We start from the raw sequence: 11,673 nt of genomic DNA, 5'->3' as shown, positions 1-11,673 counted from the left end.
CCGGAGTAGGTGATTACTTTGGGTAGTTTTATTAAGAGGTGTTTGCACACACTTTATTTTGCCACCTTATAAAGAGAAAACCTACAAAGAAGCTTGTATTCAGCAGGGTGTAGTTCTGTGTCACCGTGTTGATGAAATGTCCTATCACCATTCAAGGCTCAAAGAAGAAATTCTCCATCAAGGCATTCTCCATAATGAGACTGCATGAAAGAAGAAAGAAAATATCCTTTACATTCCGGCCGTTAAAACCTGCCTTAAATAGGCTCTTTATATAAATAGCACTCAAACCAATTGGAGAGAATTATGTAATAAAACCTTTTAAATGAGCATCAGCAAATAGGCTAGAAAAAGCAACGCCCACAACATGCTAGCCAGAGGCAACATTTTCTATGGGCAAACCAATAAAGATAATCCAATTTCTTTGTTCAGGGAAATCTACGTTGTTCTTGGCGTCTCAAAATGTTAAGCACTTCAGATCAACTTTGGACTTAATAAGACCTTTACACCAAAGCTACAAAACAGCAAGCGGCAATCGCTATAGTTCAGTAGAATAAACAGAATATAGAGGAAGAAAAACCAACATATTGTTGCCATCTATATAAGATCAGTTGTGTTTTTCCCATCTCTGGACTTTGTTTCCTTCTGTAAACATGTAGAAGGCAAAAACATTTTAAGGCCATCCTCTTTCACAAAAATGTGATTTTCTCTCATTTTCTCTCCACATACCGAGTATAGAAAGCAAATTTAACCGTGGGTTGATTGAGTCTGGGTGGGTCTCTTCTACTGACGCTCATCATTTCAAATTCTTTTGAACAAAAGTCATGGAAGAAGTGCACAAAGTTTCACAAGGCAACCTCGAACACAGCTCTGAAAAAAATGTATATAAAAACCAAGTACGAAAATACCCGAAAAAGAACTCCTCACTAAAAATACAAGTCCATTCCGTCCAACGTCTCCAGGATATCCTGCTATCCCCACCCCTCCCCTCGCCTCGCCGTTACCATAACAACTGTTAAAGTGACGGTATTTGGCCCAATGTATATTTAAGCAGCTCTCAGCGTCCCCAGGGGCTGGGGATATGAACGCCCTTTTATGGGGCCTAATTGGCTATTCCTGGGACTCCACCAGAAGAGGCACTTGAAAAGCCCTCTTACTGAATGGAGACACCCATAGAGGGTGGAGAAACCCACACAGCGAGACTGAACACGTCGGCTCTGCCACACACGTCCAACGACACACACAAACGCACACACCTGGTAATATACACACACCCACACACGCGAACATCCAAAGCACGTGTAAGTGCACGTGGTGTCGTTGACTCTCGCCGGCTGCGTTGTGTTTGCTCTTCCTCACAAACACACTCTCAACACTAAGACACACACACACACCCGAGCGCACACAGACGCAGTCATTCGAGGGGCTTTCATGTCAGATGCCTGTCATGCTTCTGCTGAAGGAAACATAGCGACAAGGTGATTTCAGAAAGCCCCCCCCCCATCCCTCCGTCTGCATACATATGCAGTGCCACCCATCGCCGTGGCACCCGTCAGATCACATTGGCGCCCCCCCCCTCGCCCCCCCCGATCTCTTAATCCCCCAAAAAGTTTGAGAGTTCTGTTGTTGTTGATATGATTCTGAAATGAAAAAAAACTTTTCTTAAATTCAGGAAAGGCTTCACACAAACACGCACAAACGCCAGTACGAACACACACACACCTATGAACACACGTACCAGTACACACACTCAACACACACACCCGCTTGTTATACTTTTAGCACGGTTGGCATGGGAGCATCCAAACACCACTAGCATTGTGTTATTCCGTCACTCAAGGCAGACTCACGCTCAAAGTCGATTTCACGAACTCGCAAAATACATAGACATTTGGACCTGGATCTTTTAAAACCAGTTTGGTTTTTTGTCACATAAGTCTGCTGCCACAAGATACAGGAAAGGAAATGTTTCCCAAGTGATTCAATTAATGTTTATTTATTGAATGCACACAGAACCCACTTCACCAGCACAGATGGACGATTCAGTACACAAAACTCCATCTCCCCTCTAACCCCGACAGAGCTCATTAGCGACAACTTATCTTAACGAGGCTGGTAGATAGATAAGCTAATTGAGGTCACCTGTATTTAGCTTTCATGTCTGCCGTGGACTGTGCAAGGCTGGGGGCAGCGGGTGCGCTGCCGCAATAGCTGCTATTGTGATTTAAATTAACAGAATCAACTGAGTGCCTGGAGGGGATTGTTGATAATGGAAATGTTATGTTTTGGAGCTGTTGAAATGATTATTAATTAGCAGGAATATGCCGCCTCTCGTCCCACCGCCACACACACATCTGCATACATATGGACGATAGATTAATGATTCTGTTGCTGCCAGATATTAAGTGACAAGTTAAAAACCTATCAACTGTTGGAGGCGGTGGGGGGGGCAATCAAATCCCCCCGCCGACACATCCCTGTGCAACAGATGGTGCCGGTGATGTCACCGATCGTCGTGGTTACCACACGGCACCTCCAGAGAGCGCGAGGCTTCACAAAAAAAGCAGGGAGCAATTAGGCTCTCGTTTGTTAAGCGCTGTAGTCAGTTGAAAGTGTTGCACCGTCTGGGGTCTGTTGAAAAAGCCGAATTAGATATGTCACGTACGTGAATTGCTTTCCCCGTAAGGACAAATGAACCGTGTACGACGTCAGGAGTAGGACAAGGCTAATTAAGTACGAGGAATTCCGGTGTGGGGACAAAGAAAGATTAAAAGGTTGATGCAGGGCTGACCCCTTTTGGTCGGTTTGGTCGGCCCATATGCTCTGGGACACACTTATTGTATTGTTGTATGTCCTAGCACTTAAAGGGAAACTTCACCCATTTCCATTAAGCTTTGTATCGTTAGAAACCCACTCATATTTTTGAATGGTCGTGCATCATTCCCTTATTTTCTGGAGAGACTGGAGAGATCCGTATAGATCTCTTCCTGTTTAAGATGACGCAATATGAAGTAAATAGGAAGTGTAAGAGGGGAGGATTCTCGTAAGACTACAAGCACTTTAGGGGTTGGGACCCACTGACTCTACAGACCAATTAGATCAGTGCCAGTGGGTGGGACTTTCCCAGCAGAAACCAACATCCACAGAGTCTGAAGCTAAGCTAACAGAGGCTGTTGATAAAACTGAAGTACAATTCACTGAGTTCACCAACTAATACTCTTCACTAGAAATGTTGTGTGAAATGATTTTCAAGCAGTCTTGCGGTATCAGCTTGGTAGTTGGAACAGCGAGGTCTCCGATAGGCGGGATCTAGATCAGCGGGAGTGGCCAGCGAAGCTGTGCATCGTGGTGCATGGTGGGAGTTGTTGTCCTCAATCCACAAGCGCCAAAAAGTCACTTTCTGCCTTCATGGCAACATTTTTTCCAAAAAGAAGACAAAAAAGTCAGTGTGATTCGGGTCAAGTCTTGGTCTGAATGCCGCTGACTTCCTCCATACAGCACTTACGTGATATAAATATATATATATACGTGATATATATTGTACCAGGTAGAGTGCACTCACTGCACTGTGGCCCATTTTGTTAATCTATAGATAACTTGCAGATTTCTTTTTCCCTATGGATCAGCCGTTGGTTAATCGAATTTAAGTCAACCAAGGTTTTCTTTGGTTGACTACAGCTCTCCTTGCAAGTTGTTTCAAGCAAATCATACACTGTTTGTGTCCCAGCTGTGTCATCTAAAAGGAATTTAATAGAATAAGACCAAGAAGATTATTTTATTGAGTATCGAGTATCTTAAGAATATTTATTCATAATAATCGTGGCGGTTGTATAGACATCCATTTCACGGCAATGAAACCAGACTTGAATCACCCTTCACAAAGCAAATATTCGAAACAATCATTCTTCAAGGAAGCTGTCAAGAAAATGAACTTCTAGGCCATCACCCACAACATGGGTGGATGTGTGTGCAGTGGGTCAGAGGTCATACATGACACAGAGTCCTAGGGTTGGGCAAGGAACGCTTTTGAAGACAACGAATCTCGCATTGAGTCATTTAGCAGAAGCTTTTATCCTTCCACTTACCGGCAGCGCTGAGATCACCTAAATCACCCAGAGTGCTGCGCAGCGCCTAAAGGACTCATTAGTGGTCCTCAGCGGCCAGGGGGAGACACAGGGACGGGGGAGGGCTGCGTTGTTGTGTCTGCGTGCAGAACCAGAGGCTACCCTGACCGCCTAACACCGCGGGGAGAGGGGCTCGGTGGGGCCGGTCGCAGGGGGCCAGGGGAGTGAGGGGAGTCGAGGGGCGTTGGAGCAGTGGTCTGAACCCGGAGCTGGCCCGACCCGGTACATGGAGCCGGAATTACACCGCGTTCACACTGTACACGTCCGTCGACGGACCTCATTGACTTTGCATGGGGCGCTCGCGAAATGCATTGTGGGTCAATCCGTTCCGTCGGCTCCGTTGCCTGCGTCAAGAAGTTGAGAAATGTTCAACTTTTCATGCAGCGACCGGATCCGTAGGCCAATCAGAACGCGTTACCGATACGTCAGACACGCCCTCCGTCATCCGTCGACGGACGTGTACAATGTGTATGCGATTACTTTCTGAATCTGCCCCGATCGGGCTGATGTTGTGGGGAGTGATTCTGCAGCATCAGGAGACGGATGGGACCATATGATCGGACGATATTATGGGATGAGTCTTGAAAATAAAAGATGCATATTGGCGCAATTCTACGGAGCCCCTTTGGGGACACAAAAGAGAGGAAGATACTCAATGTCTAAATCCCAGCATATGGATCAGTAAACCCTGCCCTCAGATTCACAATCCAGCGACACGCTTTTGTGATACATGCTCTCGGACTTCAACTTTTTAACACAGCAGGGGATGGAGTGGACCGTTTAGTAGACCATCCATACACACGTAGATGGAAAACTTGCACAATGGTTCCCTTTCAGGGCAAACTGGACCAAACTGTACCCACAGATTACTTAGCCTTTTATACGGATTACCAATCAATGCGAGTGCGTTTCCATTCACGGAATGGACTAAGGCCAATTTGCATTGATAAATTTCACCACATGGTTGCGCATTGAACTTTCATAACGTCGCATTCATTCATTGTGCGTTTCCCTCGATAACCGCTGATTGACAGACTGTGCGCACGGATTGTGGATCAAAGGGCACAGTTTACAAATCCATTTGCACGGTTTTACCCACAAAACGTTTTGTCTGCCATTGACCCTAGAGGGGCTCCAAACAATGCACCAGTTTTTTTAGACCGAGACATTTCAGAGATCCGACAAGTATGTCCATAATCTGCTATTCTGTTCAATCATCATCATTATTGGATTTTAAGGGTAGCTTATCAGTAAGGCTACAGTGCGATAAGAGTTGTGTAAAATATACGTTTCGGAGATGGACCCTTATTCTCCCTGATAAAAGTAGACCTTGACAATTGGCCGCACAACATTGCCACGGCAGGGTCCAGAAACATCCCTTGATAAGAACCCTCACACATACCACTATTCATTACCCTTCTTCTTCTTCTTCTTCTTCTTCTTCCTCGTTGTCTGTGTCTGACTCTGTTCCATGAATAAAGTATTATTTCTCTGTGTCTCATAAAAGATAAGCTTGTGTTTCTCTCCAGCATTCGCTGAATAGTTTTTGATTGCAGTACTTTACATAAACTGAGTTGAATAGTTTGGACCTCAGTCGCAGTCAAAGATAGAAGACTGAAGATAGTTTTTCTCTTATTTGTGTGTGTGCATTTTTGTATGCATGCTTGCTCGTGTGTACGTGAGTATGTGTGCTTCCGTTAGTGTGTGTGCCACCGTGTTTGCGTGTGTGTGTGTGGTGTGTTTGTATGTGTTTGAGTGCAAAAGAGAGAGAAAGAGAGCCGCAGGGCTAACAATGCGACTGTAATGTCCTTTGGAGTAATTAAGGGCTTACCCAGCAATCCAGTAGGGCAGCAGTAGAGGATTGGATCCACTCAATACTGCCATTCATTCACACACACACACACACACACACGCAAACACACACACAGACACACACACACTCTGATTGACTAGTAGCAGCTAACACAGAGCCAACACCTGTCTACCCGACTGAAACCGTCAACACAGGGGATAAATCACACCCCCATCACCTACAGACAGGCCAGGATGGCTGGGTTCCCGTCGAGACGGTGGGGCAGAAGGTGTTCTCTTTTCCAGGCCAGGCGAGACAGAGTGGCGTTGCACCACAGATGAAATGGAGGGGGGGTGGGGTTGGGGGCACGTTGAGGTGGATTCTAGTAAAAGCAAGGAAATTGAGGAGAGAGGATGAATGGGGGAACGAATGAAGGCCGCCGCCGCTGCTATCTGACGAGTCGAAGTGTCCGGTGGTTAGGACTGCTGTGCTGTTCCTCAAACGTCTTTCTTTTAACGGTGCAGGCATCGCCTGAGACACAGCCGTCGTTTTCCTTCTTCTCTGTTTCTCTCCGTTTTTTCCCGCCGAGTGAACCTCCATTCCGCTCTCAGTTGGGAGTCTGAAATGAAAGACCGCGTGAATCTGGTGGGGATGAATGTGCCGCGGCTCGTGATTAGGGTCACGGGTGGACGGCTCTGTGATTGTATTGTCAATTTTCCACACATCCCATTTTTCCCGAGGAGAATGTAGCAGCCGGTTGTGTGCGATGGCGCGTGCTCGCATCTCCCTGTTACAGAGTGTAAGTGGCACTGACTGCAGACAAACGGGCGGAATACCTCACAAACATACGCCTGTGAGAATGAGTATGTTCCAGTTTTTTTTTTTTTATTGCAATGAATTTATTGCATTTCCCCATCTTGTTTCTCTCTCTCTCTCGCTCTCTCTCTCTCCCTCCCTCCCTCCCTCCCCCTTCCTCTCGCTCCCTCTCCCCCCCCCCCCCCCCCAACCAGGTATATGAGCAGAAACCCTCTCAGACACACACACACCCTCCAACCCTCCCCCTACCACCAACCCCAGGAGCTCACACCAATTTGAAACAGACAAGGTTATTCACGCGGAGATAGATGGGACTCTGTGCCCAAGTTGTCATGCCACGATCCATCTTAATGCAGAGCGGCACGATACTGCTCTACGATCCCTGTTCTGCCTTCTAGGGCCGACTCTGCACAGATGCACGGGGTGCAAATCTTTTTTTGGTATCATGGTAGGGGTTAGGACCGCCTTTTTCGCCTCTGATTGGTTAGAAAGGCTCTCCTCCGATTGGTTAGGCGACTTGGCGGCAGTTTGTCGGCTAGTCTACCACCAACAGAAGTAAACAAACTCAATCCAACAGGAATAAGTGCGTTCCGTCAGATTTATTTTTCACATTTTCATAGCCTAGGGTTAGGGTTATATGACGTTTCAGCTCCAAAAAAAATAACCAATCAGAGGAGAGCCCTTCTAACCAATCAGAGGTGAAAAAGGCGGTACTAACCCCTACCATCCTACGAAAAAAATGTTTGCACACGGGGCCTGAAGCCTTTGCGACCGCCCCGGACTGACGTAAGTTAACTACCCCTGGCTTGTCACGCGTAAAGAGGTGATGAGGTACCAGAGCATAAAGCGTTGATAAGGAACCGCGAGATAAAGATTTGATGGGTACCGGCGCGTGTCGAGAGAGCAAGAGGAGGGGGGGGGGGGGGGGGGGGGCTGTGCTCGACAGCTATTTTAAGGATGACGAGAAGAAGGATGAGGAACAAGGAGTGGAAAGGTAAAGAATTGCAGTGTTTGGTCTGATGTGGGGTCGACGACACCTGTGGCAGAACTTCAATCAAAAGTGATGGAGCTTTGAAATATTTATTGAAGTAATCAACTGACTTTTGCCGTGAGACATGAAGTCATGTCTCTCTCTCTCACTCTCTCTCTCTTTCTCTCTCTCTCTCTCTCTCTCTCTCTCTGTGTTTCTCTCTCTCACTCTGTCTCTCTATGTCTCTCTCTGTGTGTCTACAGACACCCGCAAACACACAGACGCGCACATACACCTTCAGACTTACACACTCGCACGCACACAGTCACAACCACAGTTACTCACACACAGTTATACACAGGCACGCAAACGCACACACACACACACACACACACACAAACACGCCTTCAGACACACGCAAGCACACAAACACAAGCACACTCACAGATAGACACACATATATTTATACAAAGGCAGGCACACACACACACACACACACACACACACACACACACACACACACACACACACACACACACACACACACACACACACACACACACACGCCATTCCAAGTCGCAACTCTCCAGGATAAGTTACCAGACATAAAAGCGTAATATAAAGATCAATCGCGCGGCGTTCCTGATCACATGGCTAATGTATTAAAATAGACTTAAAGAGGCTTTATCGGCTAACGCGGTGATATAAACTTTAATAGCCCTTCCCCTCTGCCCTTGCCTGACGCTAGCCTCCAGCCATTATCTGTGAAAATATAGTGGTGGCTAATGGATATGGAGGGCTCCGCGTGTCAAACGGCCCTCACCCTGACCGCACAGCGGGACCGCGTGTGACCCGTTTGTGGCCGAGCATCCCAATGCCTTCCCCCCTTGATGGCTAATCAATGACTTAGTCACATCTGAGCGAACACACCCTGACCCCCGACGTCTGTTCCGCTACGCATGACGGGAGAACCTGCCGGGATAGTGTCCGGATCGATTTCCTTTGTGCGCGCGCTGTCTGCCTGGGCGGGGGGGGGGGGAGCAGTAGTTTGGGGATAAGTGATATGTGTTGCGTTTAAGACGTCTTTGCCGCAGCCATCCGACGATGGTTCGCTGGGCGCTCACTTTGTATAATTTAGAGCGGGTAACGCGAAGTTTTTAATGAAGCAATTTTCTGCTGTTTTCGTTTTCATCTCGCCAAGGTCAATGGCAGCTTCCTCACAGATCCCGTTGAATAATAACTGACAAAAACACATGATTTAGTTTTCGCACTATCCTCTGTACAAGCTAGCGGTAAAACTCAGTAGTAAAACTCAGCAGATTGATAGACACCCGGCACATTCATCATCAACAGGTTGATGTCAACTCATTTCCTGACACCAATATTATTAAAAATGTATTTCCTCACTATGTGGCGTCACTCGATGAATATTAAGTAAACCAGCGATCTACTTTGATCTCCTCCTTTAAACATATCTTTATAGGTGTTCCAAAGTGATTATGTTTTATGTTGTATGTTATGTTGCACTAACCGTGCAAACGGCAACATCTGTGTGAGCCTTCAAAAGGGCTTCGAGGGTTAACCTACGCTCATTGTTTTCCCGAGCATGAGAAAACCAATGACACAGCTGCAGATATTATCACAGAGATTAGAGGAACAGGCGCGTACTTTCAGACATCGGAATAGTTAATGGTGTGGGTCTGAGATATACAGACAGACGGTATCTTACTCTGCCTGGTAATTGAATGATCGTCATGACGTTTGAACTCCTCGAAACAAAAGAAACGACAGATGAAGAGATTTTCCTTAGAGACGGATCTTAAGAAAAGATCATTGGTAAGAACAATTATCTCACACATACAAAACCGTACACAAATTAATAGATAAAACTTGACATTTTCTGAATAAATATGTGTTACACGAGACAGCTTGTGGTGAGCACAATTTTCCATGAGCTGCCAACATGCAAATTCTAGCCAGACTAATGAGCAAGCGCGATAAGTTTCAGGGTCACTTTGAGAGACTCTTTGAAGACTCCAAGCTCATTCCTGCCCGTCACGGTTGCCATGTTGGGGCAACTGAACCAACACGAGCACAAAACAATCCCGGCGGAAAGCAATCCCGGCGCGACATTATACTTTGAGATGAGCCCAATTATATTTTGGACAAGCAACGACGAGTCCTGCACTGTAAGTTGATCAGCTAATGTATACTTTTGCAATTTATTTATTGTTTGCGATTACAAACCCGCTCATGTGGCGTTGGTTTTGCGATCCTTCTTGAATCTGAGCTGTCGCCGTCTTTCAGGGTTTTGCGCGTCTCAGGTCATGGAGCTCCTTGGAAAGAGGACACGCACTTTAGCTCTGTAAGAATCGAGTACACTCTCATTTGATCCAGCTTGTTTGCTTGCTTTTCTGGCTGCAGCTTGCAGTGTTTGTTAGTCAATTAGTTTAATATCTGGCAACCAAGGATACTCTGAGAATAACTAATCAAAACACAAACAAATCTTCCGACCCGGAACGCAAATTTCAAAGGAGAACATGCTGGCATTGATTTTGGAGAACCCAGAATTTTCGAGTTAGCATGTTTCCTTAATCTCTGATGCCATAGCATTGTCGTTGTGTGATTCAGTAAAGTACTTTTGTTACATGTTCTACCTCTTACAAATTAATGCAATTAAAAGAATACGTGACAGGATGAAAAGGAATAACAAAAGGGACTTCCAGTTTCCAATTAAGTGGCCAACAGCTTCCAAAGCTGTTGTTAACAAGAGACACTTGCAAGAGACATGCAAGTGACCTAGAAAGATATGGCACATCTTCCACAAAACCGTCTCGTTTTATGACTACCTCTTTGTAGAAATTACAAAAATAAATAATGGATGCAATTAGTTGATGCAATCGAAGGAGACACCTCAAAGTGAACCACTAGCGCAAACAACCTGGCTGGCGCAATTATGATGTCCTTCAAGGTTTTGCCTATTCCTAAAACCATGAATGGTCTTTTCAAAAGGTGGCTGAAATTCTCTCTCTCTCTCTCTCTCTCTCTCTCTCTCTCTCTCTCTCTCTCTCTCTCTCTCTCTCTCTCTCTCTCTCTCTCTCTCTCTCTCTCTCTCTCTCTCTCTCTCTCTCTCTCTCTCTCTCTCTCTCTCTCTCTCTCTCTCTCTCTCTCTCTCTCTCTCTCTCTCTCTCTCTCTCTCTCTCTCTCTCTCTCTCTCTCTCTCTCTCTCTCTCTCTCTCTCTCTCTCTCTCTCTCTCTCTCTCTCTCTCTCTCCTGTCACTTCTCCCCTAAGGCAACGGTCTTACTGAGAGGGCCACTGAACGAAATGAGCATTCTGGTTGCGGGCGGTTTGCACCAGACCAGCGGCTGGGGCCTTTCAGGGTGTTGCGTTGCTGTTTCTGAGGCCGGTGTCGGTCAAGTGACGGCCAACAAACAGTGTGAGGAATTAGATAAATGATGGTGGAGTGAATTCAATGTAAGTTGTTTGAGATAAACCTGCTAAATATGATTAACATTTGGATCAGGGAATGTACATACCCATCGGTACTGCTGCCTTTCCAAAAGTTAAATATCTGTTACATAGGAGGACAAACTTTTTAATATGCGTCCCCAACATGGTGCCATGGTGCGGGATACTTTGACAGCCAATCCCAGCACATTTCAGAAATTACGTTCCCGCTGGCTTTTAAACGATCTACCGAATCTGTCCACATCCGATCCAAACCGGTTAAAAAAGTGTCAAGTCACTTTTATTTACTGTGCGGACTGTTTCATGACAGGAATAGGTGCTGCGGTATCTATACAGTCCACCTTAATAAACGTTGTACACAACAGGAGGCATCACACTGTGTCTTTTACATACTATAAATTAGCGTTCATAATGAAGCATGAACACAGAACCCCCACTCACACACACACACACCCAAACACACTTCTTCGAACAACAGACTATAATAGCCTCAATGACAGCCTCC

Source organism: Gadus morhua, chromosome 17 (genome assembly GCF_902167405.1).
Source record: "Gadus morhua chromosome 17, gadMor3.0, whole genome shotgun sequence".
NCBI lineage: Eukaryota > Metazoa > Chordata > Actinopteri > Gadiformes > Gadidae > Gadus > Gadus morhua.
This window is presented reverse-complemented; position numbering follows the sequence as displayed.